The 23,981-nt window shown below is 55.2% G+C and overlaps 1 protein-coding gene across 5 annotated transcripts in view; it reads left to right on the plus strand.

The window, feature by feature from the left end:
- DLGAP4 (DLG associated protein 4) overlaps positions 1-23,981 on the plus strand; it is a 128,884-nt gene that overhangs the window by 7,614 nt on the left and 97,289 nt on the right. For all 5 annotated transcript variants that reach the window (XM_062642184.1, XM_062642187.1, XM_062642186.1 and 2 more), the window contains exon 2: positions 13,235-13,370. The gene's annotated coding sequence lies outside the window, so the exon portion shown is untranslated. The remainder of the gene's footprint in view (positions 1-13,234; positions 13,371-23,981) is intronic.

A 23,981-nucleotide genomic window follows, 5' to 3' on the forward strand; every position in this document is an offset into this window, starting at 1 on the left:
CTTCTTTCTCTTCCTTCCCACTTTCCTCCTCCAAAAGACTTCAAACACTTCATGGAAATGTTATTTTTCTCCCAAACTGTTGCCTTTCTGTCTGGCTGGCTGCGAGCAGCCTGCTGCCTTCACTGGGCTCTGCTCCCGGAGTGCATGGTCCCAGCCCTTCCACGTGTGCAGTGTTAGTGACAGCCCTGCCGAGCCTGCAGAAGGTGCTTGGGTGGCTGTGCTGGGGGTGCTGGGCTCTCCCAGGGGGGACTAACAGCAAACTTCCCTTTGCTTCTAATGGGGTTCATCTGATCCATCAAAATTGCTCTAGATGCAATAAAGCAAAGCCCTCCTGTGAGGTGATGCTGTGAGGCTACATCTGCCTGGCTGCGCTCTCCAGGATGCCATGGAGGTCCTGCTCACCAGGAACATGCTGGAAGATGCCCATAACCTTCAGATCAGCCTGCCCTGCCCCAGGGTGCTGAGCTATGATGCTGATCAGGAGCCCTGCTCCCTCTGCATATGGACAACTGCAGCCTAAGCATCCTGTGGGCACAGACAGACCCGGGGACAGGCTGGAGGTGGGCTGGAGTTGAAAACCCCTTTGTTGTCTTGTAGGAACGGGACTGACTCACTGCTCTCCCGTGCTGTCATAAGCAGATGGATGATTTAATCACCTAGCAACCAAAATAACGTCAGGTGAGGAGCGCTTCCCCATCCGTGCCTGGCCCACAGCCCCACCGCCAGGCTGGTGGCAAGGGACAAGCAGTCCCCGGCCACCCTGCAGCCCTTGGGCTTCCTTGGCATGAGGCTGGCATGCCTGGGATGAGAGCTGGGTGCAGGGCTCTGCGTAGCCCTGATGCTGTCACTCCTGTGCTTCCTGAGATGGCAATTGCCTCCTGATGGCTCCAGCTGCTCTTCAGAGCCCTGCAGGACGTGCTCACGACAGCCCAGGATGAGACCTCCTGGAGCAGGGTCTGAGCTGGGAAGGAGGGCAAATGCTTGGGCAGGGAGAGGCCAGCCTGGCAGGGCATGGAGCTGTGAGGACACTGTTGGTCTTGGGGTGTTCATCTCACCCATTGGAGGCAGCTGGAGTCCCTTTGCAGCTGACCCCTTCGTGGCTCCTGTGTGAGGTGATGAGGATGCATCTGCCCAGGCCACAAGCTGGGGTCCCACACTTGTGGGACCCCGATGCTGGGCTGCCCAGGAGGGGCTGTTTACCCCAGAGTGCTGCATTCAATCAGAATCATGGAATTAACCAGGTTGGAAGAGAGCTTTAAGCTCATTCAGTCCAACCATCCCCAGCACTGCCAAGGCCACCACTAACCCATGGCACTGAGGGCATTGTCTACACAGTGTGTGAGCACTTGCAGGGACGGTGACTCCAGCCCTGCCCTGGGCAGCCTGTTCCAATGCCTGAGCACCCTCTGGGGAAGGAATTGCTCCTCATCTCCATCTAAACCTCCCCTGGTGCAGCTTGAGGCCATTACCTCTTGTCCTTTCACTCATTACTTGGAAGAAGAGACCGGCCTCACCTCACTACAACCTCCTTTCAAGCAGGTGTGGAAAATGATGCTCAGACCTTGATAGGCAGCCCATATCAGCCAGGCCAGGGACTGGGGATGGAGGGAGGCCATTGATCCATCAGACACTGACCCAGACCCACGCAACCATCTTCATCCATCCAGAAGCAGTTGTGCTGGGCCAGCCTGGCTCTGTGTGTGGTGGGAGATGCTGCTCCCCTCCTCCAGCGATGAGGCTGAAGGACACGGGGCCATCCCAGTACCTGGGCAATGCTGCAGCTGCTGGGGACCGGGTAAGGGCTGTGGAAATAGGGCACCCCATGTCCCAGCTCCGCTTTGTGGGACAGAGCTGATATAATTAGACAATACGCCCTGTTCTGTGCAGTGCACTGAGGAAGCCTCTGTGCCACCGCGGTCCCGGGGAGCCCAGCAGCCCTACTTTGGTGGCACCAGTGTCCCAGTGAAGGTGAGCCACTTCCAGGCACTGGCTGGTTTGCTCCTTCCTTCCCTGTGCTGCTCCAAGAAGCCTGGTCTTCTTTATAGATGGCTATGGTTTGGTGGCTTTGGTGTGCCCTGCTGACCTATAAGAGAGTGAAGCAGGAGGTGGACGGGTCCCTCCAAGTCAGGTTCTCAATCTCATTAGTGGAGAAACTGCATCTGCACTGCCCTGAGGAGTCTTGTCACCCAAAACATCCATGAAACCATCCTGGGATAGCTCCAGAAGTGCAGACTCCTGGTAACTGCTGTTGAATTCTACCCCAGAGTGTCCTGCACATCCTCATGTTGACCCTCCTGGACTGGTCCTGCCAAAGATGAGCCACAGCTATTTGGGAGCTCCTGCTTTGTGGTTCTGACATCAAAGCCATCAAATCCAGCCATTTCTGCCCCTGTCAGCAGCCAGGAGTGTGTTTGGCATCCCCAGTCTTCCAGACACTTCCAGCTCCTCCACAGGGATGGGCTCAGACCGAGCACCCACCAGCTCCATGAGGGTCTCTCTGCCACGCTCCCATCCAGGTCTGGGTCAGAATGTGCTCTGGGAGCCTCCCTCACTGAAAGTGCCTGCAGAAACAACTGAGGTTTCTATGAACCAAGGAATTCTGATTCTATAAACACCTGTTTATGCTGGTCTGCCAGTTTACACTGGTAAAGCTGCTTTAACCTCCCCTTCTCAGAGGGGTGTATAGGGACGCTTATGTACGGCAGGCTCAGCGCTAGTGTCTTCTCCCCAGGGAGTCAAGTCCAGCTCCTACCTGAGGACAGATTGATTAAATCACCAGCTCAGGAGCCATGGGACAGCAGCAGTGCCATTGCCATCAGCCACAGCAGGTATTTGGCTCCATTTGTCCTCTCCTCCAGGCAAAGAGGACCAGGCTGGGAAAGACGCTGTTCCCAAGGAAGCCCTTGTGCCCTCTGGTACCTAGACCTCAGCTGGCATTGCTCAGACTGGGGAATTTCCCAGGATTCACAAGGAGGAGGGAGGAGAAAGTCCAGATGTGCACATTTGAGGGGGTCAGCCCAGGTCTGAAGCAGCCTTTGACCCTCCTGTTTTCCCCAGGGATGGGAAACCAAAGCCAGGCCACCTGCACCCTGCTCCAAGAGTAACTGGAGGCATCAGAAAAATGCACCTGTTAAAGAGGTGTCTGCAAAACCCACACTCCAGTGTTGCACTAAAGTGGCTGAAAGTCCTGCTCTCTCTCAGATCATATGTTTATGGGCATAAAGAGCTTTTATAGGTAGATTAACTTCATTAAAGTTGAAAGCACTCATTAACATCACTAACAGCCTAATAATACCTTAAGCTGGTTGGGTTCATCTCTACAATGAAGCTGCTCCTCTGTGGGTGCCTGTACCTATCACTGAGGCTTCCCTTCTCCTCCCTCTGCCCTCACATTGTGTTTGCATGTCTGTGTTGGATGGTGCTGGACCAGGGTTGTGCCAGAGGGCTTGCTCAGCACTGGGGCCATGCAGGGTGGGATCTATGTGGATGTCAAGTCTCACTTGGGGATGGAGGACAAGGATATCTCTGTCCTTGTGCCCTCCGGATGTGGCTCTTTGCTCTATCTAACTCCTATGGAAAGTCTTTGCACACAGCATGGAGCACTTCTGGAGGTAGCTGGAACGCTTGGCTTTGTGCATGTTGGTGGATTGGGTTGTAGAAGGGGAATGAGGGTCAGCACTAGGGTGAGTTTTGGGAAGGCCAAAGTTGCTGAGCAGTTCCTGAGGTGTCTCTGGATCTACCTGATCTTCGGTTTGATTTGGAGTTTCTCACCCAGGAGAGAGGAGCCCCATCCTGTAAGTAGCCCCATGGGGCCCTGCTAGAGACAGCAAGGGTTCAGAAGGAGCTCAGACCAGCTCTTCTGCCCCTCCTTGGCTGGGAGCAGTGTCTTGTCTCTGGGCACTGCCTGCAGGAGGTGCTCAGTCTCTTGTCATGGGCATCACCCAAAACATACAGGCACAGGGCTGCTTCCATCATACCCTGCCCTTGGCCATAGGACTGGGGTGGTCCTGGCGATATGGCCATGCCTGCCTGCATGCACAAGGACCACACTGACTGTGGCTCTTGGGGAATCCCATCGCAGCACTGAGGTGCCAGCTGGGGCTTTCCTCTTGGACTCCTTACCCAGCCAAGACCCAGGGAAGGGTTGTGGTGCCATCAGCAGCACAGGGAAGGAGACAACGGGGAACCCCAATAAGTAGCTTGTGTAGTGTGGGATGCTTGCTGTGCTGCTGCCCAGACCCCATTGTAACCTGCCAGTCACAGAAGAAGGGTCCTTGTCCCCCTGAGACAGCGCAGGTGGCCTCCATCCCGGCGCCAGGCTGCTCTTCTCCATCAGCAGCACCAAGATCCAATTTGTGTCCCTGCCTTCCATCAGCCCCACTAAGCAGGTTTTAATTTTGTTAAATAAATATGAAGTAATGGCAGCAGGGCCGGGAGCCAAACGGCCTGGGGACATCCTTGAGAGCTCTGCACAAGGGCAGGCCTCGCTGCAGGAGCTGGACATGGCATCGGGCAGAGCATCCCAGTGCTGGCGGCAGGGCCAGTGGGGTGGCCCTGGGCATGGTGGTGTGGAGCAGATGTGGCTCCACGCTGCGTTGTGCTCACAGCGCCTTCAGACCAATTTCTAAATGGCTGCTAAACATCACTGTCAGAAGCACACTCTTCCCTTCCTAATTAGTGGATCAGACAGTAATTTGTAATCCTTTTGAATAGGAAGATCTTAGTGTCTAGCCCTGGAGCCTGGGCAGGACACAGGCAATGGCAGCACGGAGCAGAGCGTGCCCCGGCCAGCAAGGCGTCCAGGCAAGGGTAAGGCAGAAGGGCTTCCTGCAGGGTCCACTGCCCTGTCTCTTTGGTCCAATGCACTTTTCATCTTCCTTCTCCTGAGTTTTGGCATTTTCATTTCTCTTCATGATGCCAAGTGTAAAAGCATCAGCATGGCAGCCCCAGCAGCAGGCTGGCTCCCGCTTGTCTCCAGGGTGGTGGAGGTGACAGGGTCCAGGGTGGCATTGCCGAATGAAGCCAGAGCCCTTTGCATTGCTGGTGAGCCGGTTGGGTAGGGGCATGCTGGAGGTGCAATGGGCTGGGATGGGGGAAGTTCCCCAGGGCAAGCCCATCCTGGTGTGGGTCTGCTCTGAGGTGAGCCGGTGTTTGCATTGTCAAGGCTGAGGATAAAATGAGTTCTGGGAGCAGAAGGGGTTAAAAAAGCCAACAAGTGGAAAAATAAGATGCAAAGAGGAGGAAATGAAGATAGGAGGTGGGAGGTGCACAGAAGGCAAGGCAGTGAGCAGGACCGAAGACAGATGGGCAGGGAGAGGAGGCCAGCATGGAGATGGGCTGGACTGACGGCCATCAACGGCCAACAACATGTGAGGCACAAGTCTGGTGTGACTGCCACTGCCTGTCCCAAGTGTCAGCATCTCCATGTTGGCTCTTGGACAGATGAAGCCATGCTTTAGGGAGCAAGGCAGAGGGTAGGGATGGAGGTGGAGGCTCATAGAGAGCTCATAGCAGATTCCCTGCATGCACAAGGAGCCTTGGAGGGGGAGGCATTTGTGGTGTGGAGTGGGGAGAAGGGCAGCAGGCAAACCTGCAGGCCCAGGGTGATGATGGGTGTTGAGGTCCATAGGAAGCTCATAGATTTATTAACAGCAATGACAGGCTGCATCAGTGATTTGTGCAGGCTGATGAGACCAAGGAGAGGGTCATGCAACCCTCACCACATTATGGATGGCACTGAGCAGCCCCTTGCTGGTGTCTTTAGCATCAATTAATCTGTGGAAAGCATCTCTGTCCCATTTGCATTAACCTTTATAAATGGCTTGATAGAGGTGCAGCCACAAAGCATGGGAAGGGTCGTGGTTGTGTTGTCAACGTTGGCATCAAGAGCCTGGCCCTGGGGGGCACAGCCCTGGGGGGGCAGGTTCCCAGGGGGCAGGCTGGGGGGACAGAGCCGTCCCAGGTCAGAGATCTTGATGGAAGGAAGCAGCCACAAGCAGTGCCTTCAAGGAACACCACTTTGCTACTGCATTTCTACAGCCTTCAGAAGCAAGTGTTCATAATAGCACCGGTGACTCACTGAGTGTGCTTTACTCACCAGTTAATGACGGAGCTGAGTTCCAGAGCTCTTAGTGATTCCGGCTTAGATAAACTCCACCTCTCTCCCAGATCCCTGTTCAGATGGGACAGTGATCTGGGGCATTCAGAGTGGGCAGGTGAGCAGCATGGACAAGGAGGCATCAGCTTATCCCAGTCTCAGCTCCCCGCAGCTCCTCTGATGCTGAGGGTCTGCACCAGAGCCAGAGGTAACAGGAGAAAGGAAGTGATTTCTCAGCAAGGACGGAGCACTGCACATGTAGAGGCTTCAGAAACCCCACACGCTGGTTCTGGTGCTCATTCTTGCAAACCCCAAGGCAGCTTCCCACGCATCCATGGAGAGGGTGGGGAGAGTCATCCAGTTCCCTGAGGAGCAGGAGGAGGTGTCAGTGGGGTAGAGAGAGCATCATGGCTGGAACAGGGAGCTGGGAAGCCTCAGGAGCTGCACTCACTGTGATCCCTGGTCTTACACAGAGTTAGGAGTCTGCTTTGGGGATGACCAAGAGGCTCCTGGAACACAGACTTCGAGCCAGACCTGACTATGAGGAGACTGCAAGGAGCAAAGCATGTGAACAGGGTGACCACACAGTGCAGGACCTTTGTGCACCATCACAGCCTGGATCCAGGGAGAGACAGGCTCTGGCTTTCTTGGAAGAGCACGTGTCCCACCAGCACGCCAAGCTCGCTGTCTGGTCATGCACCGAGTGAAGCATCCCCTTTGGTGTGTGCTGACCGCAGGAGGTCGCATCCTGGCCACAGCCAGGTCGGTGATGGGCACAGGAGCCCCTCATCTGCCCAGTCCTGATCCTCCTGCAGCAGATGAGCTTCCCCCAGCCCTACCCCATCTCCACGCTGTGCCACCAACAGTGAATCACGAAGCCGGGGTGAGCAAGTGCTTGCAGGTAATCACCAGAAGGCTGTCATCACTGCCGTGGGCTTCACCCTCCAACCTGCCACGCTCGTCACGCTTACCAGGGGGGGTTTGGTGGCCCCCGGTGCTCACTGCCTGGTGTAGGCAAACCAGAGGCCAACCCACCACAAGCCAGCACTTCACTCCCCGTGCAGTGGGAGTGCTGATCCAGCACTGCACTGGGGTAGATGTAAATCACAGGATCCGTCGGATCAGAGCTCGTTCCCTTCGTGTGCTCTCAGCACGCACAGGTCTGGCTCTTGCATGGGGACCCTGGGGTGGCTGTGAAGGCTGGAGGGGTCAGGGCTTGACACCTGGGGCAGCAGGGGTTGGTTCTGGAGGATGGACCCAGGGCGGCAGTAGCTGGAGGGGTGATGCCTCCACACTTGCAGTGCATGGAAGGGGCTCATCCTCCATCATAACCATGCATACCCCAGCTCATGTGAACCAGAGAAACATCTCTTTGGTCAGAGGGACTGTAAAGGGGGAAGAGTTTCTGGGGGCTTCACAGGCTCCTGTAAGCCTGTAGCAGGGGCTGGAGAAGGCTGCTGCTGGCAGGCTCAGCTCCACATGGACGTGGGTTTCAGTGGGGCACCCCAGCACCTGCATTGCTGTGGATGCGGGTCCTGCAAATCCATCCTCCAAACTGCTTTTGACAGCACCGCAGGGTTTGAGCTACTTGTTCTGCTGTAACGGGGGAGTTCTTGGCTGCCCCATCACCTCAGCAGGCTGAGAGGTGTCCTCTGGGCACAGAGACCTGTCAGGGCTGGCCCTAGTGCTTGGATGCGCAGGACCTTTGGTATCAACAGGACCTTGGACATCCCTGGCCATGTGGGGGTCCCAGCCCCCAGGGAGGGCAGAGGCAGCCCTGTGTGTGTGTGATGGACGGGGGGAATTCACTTTGAAGTGTTGTTTTCCCCTAGCTTTTCCTTTTTCTCCCTAAATTACTAAATCTGGGACAGAGAGCTGGCTGTTTGCGTTTGTCACATACACACATGATGTTACATCTATGCATTATCCTGACATCAAAGGGGTAGTGTGACATTTCCCTGGCTGTGCAGGCAAGAAAGGACACTGCCTGCTTTTGGGAGAGAAGAGGTTATTATCAGAGGGTTACAGGCAGCTCCTGGAAAGGAGAATGAGAAATAAGGACAGAGAGCACAGAACTGGGAGCGACAGTGAGGAACTGCAAAAGCAAATCTTCTCCTGGTCTTTTAATCTTCCCCCTTTATTAAAGCAGGGCAGGAGCGAGCCTCTCACAGCATGGACTTCGTTATTATTTTAAGGAAAAAGGATCTGCAAATGTGATGGCTGGAGGGAGTTTGGGGATTTTGTTTGGGGAGGAGACAAAAGGAAATCTATCCGCACACAAAGCTTTATCGCAGCGAGGCTCAAGGTTAAGCCAACACGGCCGCCTTACCCTCAGCATGGGGACCTCAGTGTGTGCCACCAGCTCAGCTCCCAGAGGAGCTCAGCTCCGTCCCATGGGAGCTGATGACCAGCTCATCCCCATGCACTGAGCCCTCTCCTTGTGTGGAGCTGCCCTCACGGGGCAGCCTTGGCCGAGCTGCTGCAGGCAGATGGGCAGCCCGAGGAGCCTGTCCTGCCTCCAGCCTGCCAGATGCTGCCTGAGCAGCACCCACGGTTTGCCAGATGACAGCGTGCTTCCCACCCCAATGGTGTCCCAGCCACCGGCTCCTGGGCTTTCCATCGGTGCAGGGTCGGATGCTCCCAAGGGCTGCTGTTCCTGCTGCGGACAGTGTCTTCTTCTGAGCCGCCTCCTTTCTGCTCCTCCTCTCTCCTCCCAGTGGGATGAAGCCGTGATGCCACCCAGCCAGTTTGCTTCCTAAAGGATCCCGCATCCAGCCCTTGCTCTTCCCTGAGGCTTTTCACAACAAAAGAGTGCAGCCGAGCTCCCCTCTCCACCGCACATACACCGCAGGAATGCAAACCAGCCTGCCTCAGGGATTGACTGTGATGAAACTGGGTATGAAAAACAGGCTGGAGAAAAGCTCCCAAGCCTGAGACTGGTGCTAAATCCTACTGGGGAGTGTCTGCAGGGAGTCTGTGCTGGAGGGTCCTTGTGGAGGTGACCTGTCCTGATGGGCTCGGTGCCTCCAGAACTGGTGCAGATGAACTTGCAACTGGAGAGCAGCAAACGGCAGGGATGCGCACGTACTGAAGGGTTCTTGTGTGTCTCAGGGGAAGCCTGGAAGGCAAAAAGGCTCTCGCTGTCCTCTGAGCAGCCAAGGTCATTCCTGGGAGCCGGGGCAGACGCTGGCTGCCACGTGGTCGATGCCCACAGCACCAAGGCGTAATTAGCTGGAAAGACGGTCAAGCGGTCAAGCAGCCCTGGATATGGGTAAGGAAAAGAAGGAAACAGCAGAGACATGCCCAGGTCAGGGTCTGAGGAGGATGCTCTTCTCTCCAGAGGTACTTCTCCATGCTCAGGTATTCAGCCCCTGGAGCGTGGACAGATGTGTGGGGAGAGGGGTGGGCTATGCTGCCTACCCAACCTGTCCTGGTTGTGCATGAGGGTACCGCAAGCTCCCCACGGCGCCTCTGCAGTGCCCCCAGACATCCTTCCCTAGCCCTCCACAGACAGATTGTGTTTGTTTCAGCTCAGCGCGCTCATTAGATCCAAGTGGAAGGGTCGATCCGATCAAACTTGGAAGCACAAAAATAAACGTGCTGGGTTCAGCAGATGGAGGGAACAGGCTGGCAATGGCAGTGCCCCACAGCAGGCGCTCGCAGCAGCTGCTCTGCAGCAGCCTTTGGACACACCTTCCCCATGCCATGGACCGTGGTGCTCCTGCCCCATGGCGCTGCACGGTGGGGATGCTGGTCATGGCCTTGGGATGGAGCTCTGGGGATGGAGCCTGCGGATGCAGCATCACACGCTGCTGGGTTTCTCCCTTTTGCTGCCCCATTGCTTTTCATCCCCAGAACCTCCCTGGCAGTGACCCAGGGTTTGAGTGTGCTTCCATCATAAACCTCAGCAGTGTGAACGGTTATTCCTCATCTCGAAGGAGAGCGCTGGGAACAGAGGTGAATGAACCTGTGCACTACAATATAGCTGCTGGACGAACATTTTATGGGGTATTTACTTTGCTGAAGTACCTCTGGAGTTGAAGAACTGCTGAAATACATCTTCCCCGTCCTTTCCAGCTTATTAACACCCAAATCCAGCCTGACCCATGAAGGGAGCAGCAGTGCCTCTCCTCTGGAGAACTTATTCCCTCTGCAGTACTGGGACTTGGGGAAGGAAGGAAGGAGCTGGTTGCTCAGACCCCAGCACCAGTGTTCCCAAGCATGGATCCTGCTGTATTTGTGTGCTGGACTCTGGCACTACTATTCCAGCATGGATTTTGAGTCCTTTGTGCGTGATTCCAGTGATCCTGGCAGCTCTCCTCAAAGGCTGCATTATGGCTTGATGTGTTCATCTTGCTGCCCAGAGTATGCTAATGAGAAACCAGAATTTCCTCAGGGAATGGTGTTGCACAAACCAAGTACCGTCTTGCCCAGAGTGCCCATCCCTCTGAGGTGGATGCTCTTGGGGCTGCTCTGCCTCCCAGTCTGCTTGTGTGCTGGATAAGGAGGCCAAGAGTCTGGGCTTTAGGACATACAAGCTCCATCCTTGGGTGTTCTCCTGGTTCCCTGTGGTCTTTAGCAAGTCATTACCCCTCAGTGCCTCATAATACCCGGTTGCAAGGCAGATATAGGGCTCGTCAGACACACCGGGGAAGGTCTTTTTACTGGTGTTGTACAGAAGTAGGATCTGTGGTGTGATGGAGCATTAACAGCAGGGGCAATACAACCCCTCTCTGCATTGCATGTGGGCAATCCTGGGCAAGGCTTATGCCACTGTCCTCACTCCACTGGGAAATGACGGGGCTGGGATGAAACTTTCCGTATGTACTTTGCAGTCTGGGAAAGCTCCTGCCACTGGCAAATGCTTCGGGGCTCTTGTGGATTCTGGGGTTGTCCAGGACACTGGAGCCAAGTTCTATAAGGAAAAGCAAGCAGGGCTTTGTGCTTTGCTTTGTAGCGGGTGACGTGCTCGGGATGAGGCAGTCGCATCTGCACTCAGTGCCAGCTGTGTTTTAGAGGAATAGGCTCTGGTTAGTGTTTGGGACTGAGGGAGCCAGAATTGGAACCTACTGGAGACTGCCTTGATCCTGAGGAAAAGGGAAGCCGAGTGCGGGGAGACTGGCTCCTGGGCTGTGCCGGCTGGTGTGCACCATGGACGGGGCTTACCCTGAGGCTCTCAGGGTACCACAGCCCCTGGTGCTCACAGCCCCTGTCTTTGCAGGGGCGGTCAGTACCTGCTTAGCACCTAGTGCAGAAACAGGAATTTTGAGCTCTTCTGTCTTATGAACTCAATATGTTTTCTTTCTACCCAAATGTCTTTTCCCCCTTGCCAAGCCAGCTGTCTGACCAGCAGCAACTGACACAGCAAACTGCAGCAATGACCTTTATAGTGTGCTCTGGGAGGGCTCCCCAAATGCCCTCAAGAAGAACGCATCAGATATTTGGGGATTTCTGCTGTGCAGGACAGGACACGGTGCAGCAGGAGATGCACAGGAGGGGCTGTGCTGGACCCACAGTAATGGTCACCCTGCAGACCTCTACATGCTGAGCCTCTGCAAGCAGTGACCTTAATGCTGGCCAGCAGAGCAGGCATGGGCTGCAGGACCAGAACCAGGGTGTCCCACCAAGGCTGAGAAGCTCAGCAGCTCACTGTGCCCCTGCAGCTGCAATAGGTCCTGCAAGCCCCTATGGCTGCTCAGGCTCTTTCAATGCTTTGATCTGAGCTCTTCTTGTCTTGCTGCTGTTCAACAGAGTACCCAGGAAAACGCTGGGCTCAGGTACTGTTCTCCCATACATCACCAATTATTCTCTTTTCATTTGCTTTTTGGGCTTCACCTTTTTAATCCAGCCGTCTCCTGCCTTACAAATGTTCTTTCCTCAATTACTTACACCGACCTGCGGGGCTGTCTCCATTCACCTCAGGAGCACCACGAAGCTGTGCACTGAGCCAGGGCTTCGCCAGCTGCATGCACAAGAACCTGAACCAGGTTGTGTGTGCTTTGAGGTCCTGTCCCATGCATTGGGCACAGTTGGGGTTGGAAGAACAGGTCATGCTTGAAGGAATGTGCTGAGCTGCCCTCGAGTGCCAGGACACACCACAGCCATCCCTGCTGTGCTGCTTCCCAGACTAGGAACCAGCTCAGACCGTTCCTGCGCCAAGACTGCTTTATCCTCACTTCTTAATGCTCTTATCTTGAAGGCTCCCCTCAGATTAAAGCCCAGGCAGTCAGTTCCCTCCCTGGATTTATTTGCAATGCAGTTTTCTTCCTCTAATCTGATCTGAGTGTAAGCTGCTCTTTTCAAAGGGCATGGGGAGGACAGATGTGCATGTCACTGCCACAGTGAGATGCACTGACTGAAAGCAGCAGGAAGGTGCCCCGTTCTTTAGCTTGGTGGCACATCTGACTGTTTTGGCTTGGACCCCATTTCTCCTCTGAGCAGCTGTGTGATGTCCCACATACACCAGCAGCCATAAGGAAAAAGGTCTGCTTTGGAGCAGGGTGAGTTCCTCACCACGATGGAGTCTGCTGAGCTTCCTGGACACCCTCATCAAGCTGGAGCCCACTCTTTAGTCCATGGAGCCCCTGGAGTCAGGGAAACAGCACTGTCCATTGCAACAGGACCCCAGCAGGGGTTTGGGTGACATCTGGGGATTTGACCTCAGCAATGTGACTGCCACGCATTCATGGTGCGTTGGTTGCTCCTCACGAGCTCGTGAGTCCATGGCCATGCTTGGAGCAGGGCTCGAGAAGCCAGGGACGGACTTGAATCCCTGCTGAGTTCCGTCTTTGCCCCTGCCTCTTGGTTTGGTGAGGGACTGGGGAGCTGAGACCACTGCTGTCTGGATGGGTGGCTCCCTGTGAGGGCTCTCCCAGTTCTTCTGATGGGCATCCTGTGGGTCAGCTGCTCTTGGTGTGTTCCTAGGGAAGGCAGGAGCACATGGGGAGCCAGGGAGGGCTGGTGCAGACGTGTGCCTGTGGGAGATGCTGGGTACGGGGGTGCTCTGAACCTGACAGGTGGTGACACATCTGAAGTCTGGGTGCCTCCAGCACTGGAGGAGGACGACTCTTCTGTGTCAGGGAAGGGACTGGGGTTAACCCATGCCTCCTGCACTCACACTTGTCTTTGCCTCCGCAGCCCAAGGAGCCTGCTGAGCACGGCCACAGTGCTGCTGCCTGGCTCTGCCCAGCCCGCAGCCAGCGCATGGACCACCACCGGCCCCCAGCTCGCGAATGACAGCAGAGGAGTCACTGCGGAGAGCAGCATCCGGACTGTGAGTGCTCCAGCAGGGCCTGAGGCAGGGATCCCGGTCCTCATCCATGGGGTTTCCTTGGGGAGAAAGGCCAGAGGAGCCTGTGGGTGCTGGGAAGCTCTGGGCTTCTCACTCAGGATGCTGAGAGAGGCAAAGAGCCTGAGCACTGAGCAGCAGCAAAGGTGAAGTACAGAGCTTTGGGTGACATGGTCTAGTGTGAGGCATCCCTGCCCATGGCAGGGGGTTGGAACTGGATGATCTTAAGGTCCTTTCCAACCCTGTGACTCTAAATACCCGCAGTAATGCTGGCAGGGCACATGGGGGGCTGTTGGGGTGCACAGGAGAGCTGATACAAAGTGCTGGCATGGCCCCAGTCTCCTGGGACAGAGGGTGGCTGAAGGACTCTGTTACAGATGTGTCTGAGGCTGGGGAGAGCTGTGACGGTGTCTGCTCTGGGTGATGCTGTGATGTTGGGCAGGGTCCTCAACTTGCTGTGGGCTGGGTGGGCAAGAGGAGGATGCAGATGCTTGACCCCCTCCAGCAAGCTGGAGGAGCATGCTTCTGCAGGGAATAGCTGCAGCCCTCTCAAGCACATGGAAAACCTGCATTTCTGCTCCAAGGAGGGAGATGAGCTTGTGCAAAGGGCAAGGCTCTGGATTCAATCAGTGTTGTTGCAGATGCTAAGGTCCATTGGGAAGGAACTCGTTTTGAAAGCAGCAGACACTTGAGAGGTGGTGAATAAGCAGGGCAAACCTATGGACGAATAAACCATATGTCTTCCCCATGTCAGGAAAGATCTCCTGCCATGTACCAGGATGTGACACTGGCTCCACCAGCAGCTCAGTCAAACCCATGAGGACAGGCATGGAGGTTGAGTATACACACATGGAGGGATGGGATGTGCACCTGGGAGCGCTACTGTCTTGGGCTGAGGATCGAGGTCATGCACATCCACAACCTCATCCCCTTCTGCACTGCAGAAAAGACCTCCAGCCTTCTCCTGAACAGCACACGCACAAACAGCAAACGCTACCAACGCAAGCTGAGCACATGGGTTAGTGAGGACTGAGACCCAGCAATGCTCCAGGCAGCTCCCACCACTGCCAAGGACAGGGGCAGAAGGAAATGAAGTCAGATGGGCTTGAGTATATCCTGGATGTTCCACCATCCAGGTGGAAACAAAGCTGGCGCCTGACTTGGGAAGGGAGACCTGAGAGCAAATGGTCACAGTCCCCATGGGCACAAAGGTCCATGGTTGCACAGGGGAGAGTGATGTCCTTAGGGTAGGAGAACACTGGGAACACTCCTGGGTGTTGGGAGGCCTCCACACTGTGTTAATTCCCCTCTGCCGTGGAACCTGCACACCACAGTGAGAGCATCAGCCCTGGCTGCCCTTCCTGCTGCCCCACTGCCCAGCAAGCATTCATCTGCCTCTCCCTTAACTGCAGTTGCTTGATTTCTCTCTGCATTTTGCTTTATGGAGGTAATACATGTTTGGTTTGAAGCACTTAATTACCTCTTGGGATGCATTTCGTTTATTCATTAGGATAGAAATTGGAGTTGTTGGGTTTGCTATATATTTGGCTGTTTTTTTCTCTTCTTTTTATTTTCCCTTCTCTATTTTGCAAGGAAAGGGTGAGGATAAAACTTCACATATACCTCCAGCCTGCGTGTGCCCAGCCTCCCTCCTCTGTGCCTCCCAGCCTCTTCTGTAGCTCCTGAGCAGAGAGGTGATGGGGAGGAATGGCCCCCCCGGCAGTCTGTTGGCACGCAGGAGCTCCTTGGAAATTGGAAGGTGAATCGCAGTGCTGATGCCAACTTCCACATCGCTGCCTTGGAAGTGCTGGGAGGCAAGAGCCATGTGCCAGGTTCTCTGGCACAGCAGGGGTGCTTGAGAAGGAGGAATTGCAGCTTGACCCCCTGTGCCCAGGCAGCCACGGTCCTGCTGGCAGTGGGGCAGGGGGGCACAAGAAACTCCTCAAGCCTGGCTCACTGGGGACACTGTGCCATGGGGGCAGAGACAGGCCGGGTTCTTCCTCTCTGACCTGGGTGTGAGATGCTTGCTCATGTTCCTGTGAGGCTCAATGTTCAGGGCTAAGGATGTGTGCACAAGATGTGTGTGCACAGCCCTGCCTGTGTGGCTGGAAGGTCCCCCCCTGTGCTGCTATGGTGGTGAACTCCATGGTGGCATTTGGAGATGCTGTGTTGTCTGTGAGGTGGGGTGCCACACGTAGCGGGGATGTGCCAGGATGGCAGAGCTCAGGAGAGCCCGGCTGTGGGGATGCACACCTGCACTGCTGGGTTGGCTTCCTGCATCCTTTATAGTGTGGCCAGGCAGTGGGTTGGCATCAAGGGAGATGATTCAGTGATGCTAAGGAGGGAGGAGCTGTGGGCATCTCCCTGCAGTGAGAGCTGCCTTCCCACTGGGAAGGACACATTGAAGGAGCAGAGCACAGCGGTGGGATGCGTGGTGCTCAATGAAACGTGTCTTCAGGAAGGGGACTTGGTTCTTGTCAGTAGTCAGGGCTTCTGCTTTAATAACCCTTCTTGAAAGCACCAGGAAATGCAGGTGTGAGCGCTTGTCTCTCTCATGTCTCATCAGGGCTCTGGTCTCACTCTGCATTTGCGTTTCTGCCCAGGGAATCTGGAACCAAAACAACCCCTTCCACCAGAGTCTGGCTCTATCGTGGTGATCCTCCTACTGCCTATAGACTGAGAAATCAAGAGCTCAAATGTATTGCCAGTAAACGGGAGCAGAACAATCCCAGGGCTTGGGTGAAAGTCAGGATCCAGCCTGTTTGGGAAGTCGAAGGCCCTGCTCCCAAAGTCTTTCTTTGAGTACAGATGGAGGTGGTGGAAGAGGATGAAAAGACAACTGTTGACACTGTTCAGCCCAACATCTGCCCCATACCCTCTATGTTTCCTCCTGAGAGAGGAACGTATTCCCTGAGCACTTCCGTAACCAAGCGTGGCTGAGAACCTGCCTTTCCCAAAGCATTTAGTGCAGCACGGAGCAGTGGTGTTTCTGTAGGGGTGAGGGCAGGATGCTCCGAGCTGTGCTCAGCCTGGAGATCACTAGCACAGGGCAACATGAATAACATGGAGCCATGAAACCTGACGTGCAGGTGATGAGCTTGTGGGATTGTTTCGGGTTTTGCTGAAGGCCACTGATGGAGACGTCTGCGCTCCTCCTGGGAGCTTGTGAGCTTAGAGCCTGGATAAAGGCAGAGGATGGATTTTAAGGCTTGGTGTCTGTTGCCCCAGGCCACAGATGTTCAAAGCAGTGTCAGTGCCCAGGCACCTGCAGATCCATCTTCTGGCTGGCACAGAAGTAGAGTACACCTTCTTCCCTGTAGAGAAACCCCCAGACATGTACAGGAGCTAATACCTGGAGTTCCTAACTGTTGCCTTGACAAACAGCAATCCAGCCAGCTGATGGAGCTGGGCTGTGTGCAGACAAAACTATGGAGGGGCAGATGGCCAAGTGGATGGATAAACGGGTGGATGAGTGGATGGCTGCTCTAAACAGTCGAGCTGAATAAATTCACAGAGGTGAAGAGGAGGATGCTGTGGTGGGGAGGTGGGACTGACTGACTGCAGAGCCACACCTGCAGGGCCAGCTTGGCCAAGGCCAGGTGAGCCTGGCAGCTCCTGACCCTGCACATCCCCCTGCTGCTGGGGATTGCTGTCCCTTATTCTTAGGGGCTTCTGTTTCGTTTCTTTCCTTTCTCCTCCTATACTTTCATCAGCATGAACAGTCCCATTAGGAACAAGTGGACTGAACCAAGGGTGCAGCATTTTCTGTTCCTTAGTAAGAGCCCTCCTAAGAGCATCACCTCCCTCTCTGCATCCCCATTTGCTTGGTTTCCAAGGGAATGGAAGGAGGAAGAGTCGTGTCTTTTAGAAGCAGCATGCCTTCCACATGAGCGGCTCCCTGGTGTAAATGGGCTCTCTATAGAAACCCCCCTACACATTTACTGATTCTCAGCTCCACAGTGCTCCTGTTCCCTTCTTCACTCAGGGGCTGAACCCCCAAAAAGGCCTGTAAAGGACCCTGCGGACACTGTCCCTGGACTTCCACACTTCATCAGTCCCTGAGCATCTGGACTAAGTAGCACAAACCCAAGTTCTCTCTCCCTGTATAGTGGTGGCAAATATCGAGTAAGGTGGCTCCCAAATACTTGGTGCACCAGGAAACATGTGGGTTGTTTTGCTGTGGATTATCCATAGCCCAGTAGTGCTGTGTTCCTGGCAAGAGAACTGGCTGTTGGGTGTGTGAGGCAGGTCCTGCGTGTTGGAGATGTGCATGTGTGAAGATGCACCTATAGGCTGGGACCATGAACAACCCAAACAGCTCGCAGGATGAAATCACTCCCTTGGGAAAGGGGCAGCCGCATTCCCAGGGGCTCAGAGCACAGCCCAGGCAGAACTGAGCAGCTCCCAGCACCATGTGCCAAAAAGGGAACAGTTTTCTCCCATCCTGGGTGCCGGTCCAGCAGAGGGGATGCTGCTGCACTGCCTGTGCATCTGCCTGGCACTGACACCCCCAGCAGTGCTCTGGCTCACGCCGCAAAGGGGCTGCAGCCACGCGCCGGGAGCACTTTGCTCCCACCCTTCCTCACAGCTCTTGTTCTGCTGCCAGGCAGCCTCCGCAGACCTGGAAGCCTTCTTCCCTCTGCCTCCCGCTTCCCAGGTTTGAAGAGAGCTCAGCTGGGGCTATGTTTGCCAGAGACAAGCACAGGAGAACGGGAATGGATGGTTGCTGCTTCCAGCCAGAGCATTTCCTAGGGAAGCTTTAGCTGTATCTACAGAGCCAAGCTCTCCCAGGGCCAGTTCCAGAACCTGCCTTGGGCAGGAGAAGGTGCCAGTGCTGCTCTGGACCCCTTTCGCTTTCCGGAGTGGTTGTTTTCCTTCCAAGCAGCACTGCAGCACTCAAATAAGAAGGGATTTGCAATGCAGAGAAAAACCTCCCACCCGCCACTCAGCAGCGTGTGGGCTGAGAGCAGAGCTGGGAGCAGCTGTGCCACTCTGCTTTAACTGCTTGGGCTCAGGTCCTCCTGCTTGTGCCCTCTGGGCCCAGTGCCTCACACCATGTTCTGGGGCAGCTCCCGGCTCTGGGACCCTGAGCCTGGCAGTTGGGCTTTCCTCCCCCTGGGACCCACTCAGACAGGGAGCCCTGCGGGGTCAGGCACTGCCGAGGGACCATGGAGAAGGTGATGCTCTGCTCTCAGCTGCTTTGGGGCTTGCTGTCTCATTGCAACATGCTTTATTTTTCCCCATCTGCTGAGCAGGGAGAGGGCTGATGGCTTTGCTTGGAGTCCTGGGGATGGAAAACACTACAGAGGAGGTAGAGCAGATGTAAGGCAGTGAGAATTTTGTGTCGGTGATGCATGTGTAACTAGAGAGACTGGGTGGATGCAATGGCAATGAGAGGGCCTGGAGGATGATGAGGTGTCGCAGGTTAGTCCCCCAGCAGGACGGAGGACACTGCTTGGTCCTCTCAGGTCTGGGCATACTTTGCTTTCTTGCTGGGAAGCTGAGGATGGGTGGTTTGGAAGGGACAGTGTGTGCTTCACCTTGGCTGTCCACCATGCTGGGCTGGCTGGAATTCAATCAGGTTCAGTGGGAGGGGACATCATCCAGGTTTAGAAACCTTTCCTCTCCTGGAAAGGCCACCGTGTTCTCTGCTCCGTGGGGAAGCTTTAGTGTCAGCTACAGAGAGAAGGAACCCCCCTTCCTTCTATTTATGCCCTTCTCGGTCTCTCAGTGGGGCAGGAAAGGTTTGGGTGATCCCAAGGTCATTCCTTCCATGGGGCTGCAGTGAAGGACATCACGGAGCTGCTGCCTTGCCTCCAGCCTGGCAAAAGTGGGCTGTGGTGGCTTACACTGACCCTGCAGGTGATCTGCAGGGAAGTGCCTTGGTGCTTGGCTCCAAGAGCCCTCAGTGCTTCTGCAGTGCTGACTAACAAGCCCCAGAGCACATCCCCATCTCTCCTCCCACCCTCATTCCCCTGAGACCCAGCTGAATGCAGGGCTTCAGTCCCATCCCCGGGCAGTGGGAGCACAAGGAGCACTTCTCCGTCCTGCGCTGTCACACTGAGCTGGGACCTTGAATAGTCAGAGCATGGCTTGGAAGAGACCCACTGCCAGTGCCTGGGAGCACTGCAGTGCCAGCTCCTGAAGGCATTGAAGGCAGCAAGCCATACATGAAAGCCCAGGAGTTATCTCCCAGGAGTTAAGGGGGCTCTCACTGCTCTCCTCTTGGTCTGCAGATGGCTGCTGGGCTGCTATTGCTGCTCTGTACTGGGATGTGTTGGGTTCCTGGGAGAGCTGGGAAGAGGATGGGGGGGCTCAGTGCAGCGGGGGCTGCATGGCTGCGATAAGGGGGATGCCACCCAGCCTCTAGCAGGGAGATGGCTCCTCCTTGAGAGGCTCTGCCCTCATCAGGTGGGTGCTGCCTTGAGGAGAGGGGATGCTCTGAGAGGGAAACTGCCCCTTCCCCAGCATAGGGTGGCGGGAGGGGAGGAGCTGCTCTGGCTTGCCAGGGGAGGCAGGAGACCCCCAGCCTCTTGAGAGCCAGGAGCACACTGGAGGGATGTGTTTTCTTGCTTGGAGCACAACTGTCAATGGAAAAGTCTCGGCACAGACTTCAGTGCTCAGAAACACTGTGGGCTGGGACATTTTGGGGAAGATTTTTAGCTGCAGCAAAGAAATTTGGCAGCTTGGAAGCGATCTAATCATCCTCCTCCCATATGCTTGGTTCTATTTAAAAGGGAGCATGTACCCGATTCCTTCCGACCAGCACGGTGACATTTCCAGAGTGCGTTTGGAAATAAATTTGGCATCCGCTGTCAAAATCTCAGATTGAGCCCAGTGCAGCTAATTTGGGCTCTGAATGCCTTTGCCTCTGCAGAGCACCTTTCTCTGCTGACACATCCCAAAGGCAGCAGTGGCGGGGATTGATTCCCGTGGCCGGCTCGGTGCAGGCACCGGCTGGGCTTTGAGGGCTGAAGGTCTTGAGCGATTTGGTTCCTGGCTGATGGTTCAAGCCCCGTTTCAGCAGCACTGAAGTGGAGCAGGCTGTTCCCAGAGGGCTGGTAGCTGTGTGCCTGGCTCTCCCGAGCTGCTTTCCTCCCAGCACGGAGGCAGAAGGAGCTGTGGATGCTCGGGCTCATCCTGACAGCCTCCCGGCAGAGAGAGGGCAATCCCCATCCCCTTGCTCGCTAACAGAACACTCATCCTCTTCCAAGCTCTTTGCCCTCCTCCCACCCAGTGCCCTGCCCAGACTGTGGTGGGGCATTTAGTGTCTTCCTCACTTTCCCTCTTCGGTTGCACCTGAAGGTCTGTGGTGATGCCCCAGCAGGGAGCAATGTGTATGGCATCCCTGTGCTGGCTGCTGTAATGAAGTCCAGCTCCAGCTCCGCAGCTGAAAACTGACAGAAAAGTGGGTGTTGCTTGTCCCTCCCCTGAGGGAATGTGCATCGGGAGCCCCAGCAGGCTGGCAGGCTCATCTCCATCCTGCTCTCCCCAAATAGGTGAGCTCTTTTCATCCTCTGCCTGCCGCTGCCCCTTGCTCCCTTGGCTTGAGGCCATGGGTGAGGTAGAGGGGAGCATGAGGCTGCACCCCAGGTGAATGTCACTGCTACTGATAGCAAGGGTCAGTGCCAGGCAGGTGGGAGGGTGTTCAGAGGGGAGTGTTACTGGGATGCTGCACACACACAAGGTTTGGTGCCATGTCAGCCTGTGTTAGGTTGGGGTAGATGGACTCTACCCAAACACCAGACCAGATGTCACGTCTCTAAGCAGGAGCTGTTCTGTCCCCATCCAGAATCCCAGTTCCCACCTGGTGTCCTTCCCTGCCCACGGTTCCAACCCAAAGGTCTGCACAGAGGTGCAGGCACTCAGGGACACCCATGAAAGGGAACGGTTTCCTCCCTTCTCCTTCCTCCCACTGGTTTTGGTGTCCCCGGTGCTGCAAAAGGACATTGGGGTGAGGGTGGAAGAGGGTTGAAAGCATATGGTCGGATTAGTGCTTTATCTCTGCCTCCTAGCTATGCATGTGTTCCTTCTCTGCCTATGCCATTAGCTTCGTTAGCACCGCTGGAGTGGTGGATTGAATCCAGTGAGCTGTGCAATGAACCTCGTTGCTTGAGTCAGTTTGAAGGATTATGATGAATTATGTAGATCGGAATCAGACAGCAACCCAGGCATGGCCCGATGTCTCGAGGGGGTGGCAGGGCTGTAGCTTTGCCATTCAGGAGGTTGGCTGCCATCTAATCAGATGTTCAAACAGACCCTCCCGGCCACAGCTCTGCAAATGCCTGCCCGCGTTTCCCACTCCCTTCTGTGTGCTCAGCTTCGCTCAGCCTCTGTAAACAGCGAGGTCTGGGCTAGGCTCGGGGACAGAAAGGGGCAGGATGTGTTGTGATCAGTGCCCAGATGGCAGAGGGTCCTGCAGCCATGGAGGGAAATAAGGGCTGGAAATGAACAGATCCCTCTTGGCACCAGGTAGGAGGTGGGACCTGATGTGTCCCTCTGCCCAGGCTGAGCAATTGGACATTGCAGGGACTCGCCTGGGTACAGGGTGCACCTCTGCTTCCCACTGCAGAGCCATGAGTATGAGCATTTACTGGGGCTGAGGAGGGTGAAGAAGGCAAGATTCCCTATTGCAGGGAAGTGATGGAGCTTATTCCATGGTCTTGATCTAGATCCGCTCACTGGCACAGTCCTTCTGTGCCAGGCTGGTCCAGCTCAGACATGCCATCCTCTGCCTGCACCTCAGCGGTGCTCAGTTCCCACTGACCAGACACACAGGGTATTTTGTCCCTGGGTCTCTTTAAGCCCATTTGCTTCTCCATTGCTCTGCAGTGATATAAAGTGCTATGTGCACTGGAAGTAAAAGCCCAGAAGCAGCCCAGCAGTGCCCTGACTGAAGCCTATGGCCCAGGACCCTCCAGGACAGTAAAGTGGTTTTCAGGTCAGATAATAAGCCCACCTCTCTTTTAGTTTAACTGAAAGAGCTAAAATCAAAGTGAAGTAATAAAGGAAAGTGATGTGGCTCCGGAGAATGAGGCAGTGAAGCCTTTACGGGCTACCAAGAAAACTACTGTAGGTCCGGCTTTTGGTTCAGCCCCTGAGGATCCCTGTGGATCATGCTCCAGACCAAAAGCTGCCTCATTTTCCCATTCCAGCTTACACCCTCCAGAGCATGCTCTGAAAAACCTCCACTCCTTTCCTCTGTGAGCCTTTAAACAGCCCCCAGGAGAGATGCTGAATGGGCCTGGGCTCATTTCGGCAGCGGGTGTGAGCTCGTGTGCTCTCTGTCCCCAGAGGATCTGTGCTGAGGCTGGAGAGCAAGGGCAGCGCAGGGGAAAGAGCTCTGAATCACGGAACTGAAGGTGTCTGAGGATGGCCCCGGGAAATGTACACGTTTGCAGCCCGCTTTATCCACTGCTCTGCTAGAACAGATCCATCAGGATTAAATGAAGAGTGATGCTTGCTCTGGTATCTCTTTTTTGTCACTGTTGTTCTTTTTAGCATTGGGCTATAAATTGCCTGCCTCACCCGGGCATGGAAATGCTCTTCCCCCTTCCCTGGCTGCTGGAAATCAAGTCATCCCACAGCTGTTTGGTGGTACACAGAGTGCACTGCCTCAGCAGCACCTCCTGTCCCTGCGTTCCGCAGGGCATCCAGGAATGAGTGAAGTGGCATTAGCAGTCCTCCTGCAAGCTGCTTCAGCAGGGCAAAACGGAAAGTGAGGCACTCGGTGAGGATCCTGCCAGATGTGTGCACAGGAGAGAAGGAGCTGGTGGTTCATAGTCATTGGGCTCTATGCAGAGATGTAGGGAGAACCCATATAGAGACCATCGCATGAAGTCTTGGACAGGGAAGGGATTAGTCAAGCCCAGAATGACTTTGCTTTCAGCTGCAGCAGTGCTGGGCATGGGTCTGTCCTGTGCAGTGATGGAAATCCAGAGCAGCCATTGGTGTGCATCAGGATAACTTCAGCATGGGCATCTGTGCCCTTGGGCCAATACCCATCCCTACTTCAAGCCCACCGGGGCTGAAGGACCTTCCAGGTACAAAACTCCCTGTGTCCCCTCCAGCACAGGTCAGGAGGAAGGAGGGCTGGCTCAGACAGATGCTTCTGGCTGCTCGGCAGCACTTCTGGCCCTTCCAATGGGAATCACCCACCTTCCTGGCATAAAAGAGGAGAGCGAAGTCTGGGGTGGGCACAGCCTGAGCAGGAAAGGTCTGTCTGGTTTGGGTTTGAATAACCTGTGAACAAATGGTGACAGATGTAGTCTCCATGACAACCCACAGCTGGCTGGGCGGGAATTAAAGGGCAATGTGCTTCAGAGGAGTGTCAGCATCTCAGATTCACCTACTCCTAGTAACTTGGGAGTTACAGATGCACTTGAAAGTGTGCAGGTCCGAAAGTGTCCCTGTTTTAAGCCCTTTGGAGATAAGCAAATACAAGGACAATCATCCCAAAGGCTTATTTTTAGCTGGAACTCCTGCCTCCCAACTGCGTGACCCCAGGGGTGCTGAGGGTGGTGGATGTGAATGGTGAGACCTTGTCTGGCTCTTCTCTAGGCTGAAGGAGGAGAACAGCAGTGATGCCAGCGCCAC

The sequence above is a fragment of the Pezoporus occidentalis genome, unplaced genomic scaffold, assembly GCF_034315485.1.
Source record: "Pezoporus occidentalis ecotype Australia unplaced genomic scaffold, CSIRO_AGI_Poc_V1 ctg70, whole genome shotgun sequence".
Taxonomy (NCBI): Eukaryota; Metazoa; Chordata; class Aves; order Psittaciformes; family Psittacidae; genus Pezoporus; species Pezoporus occidentalis.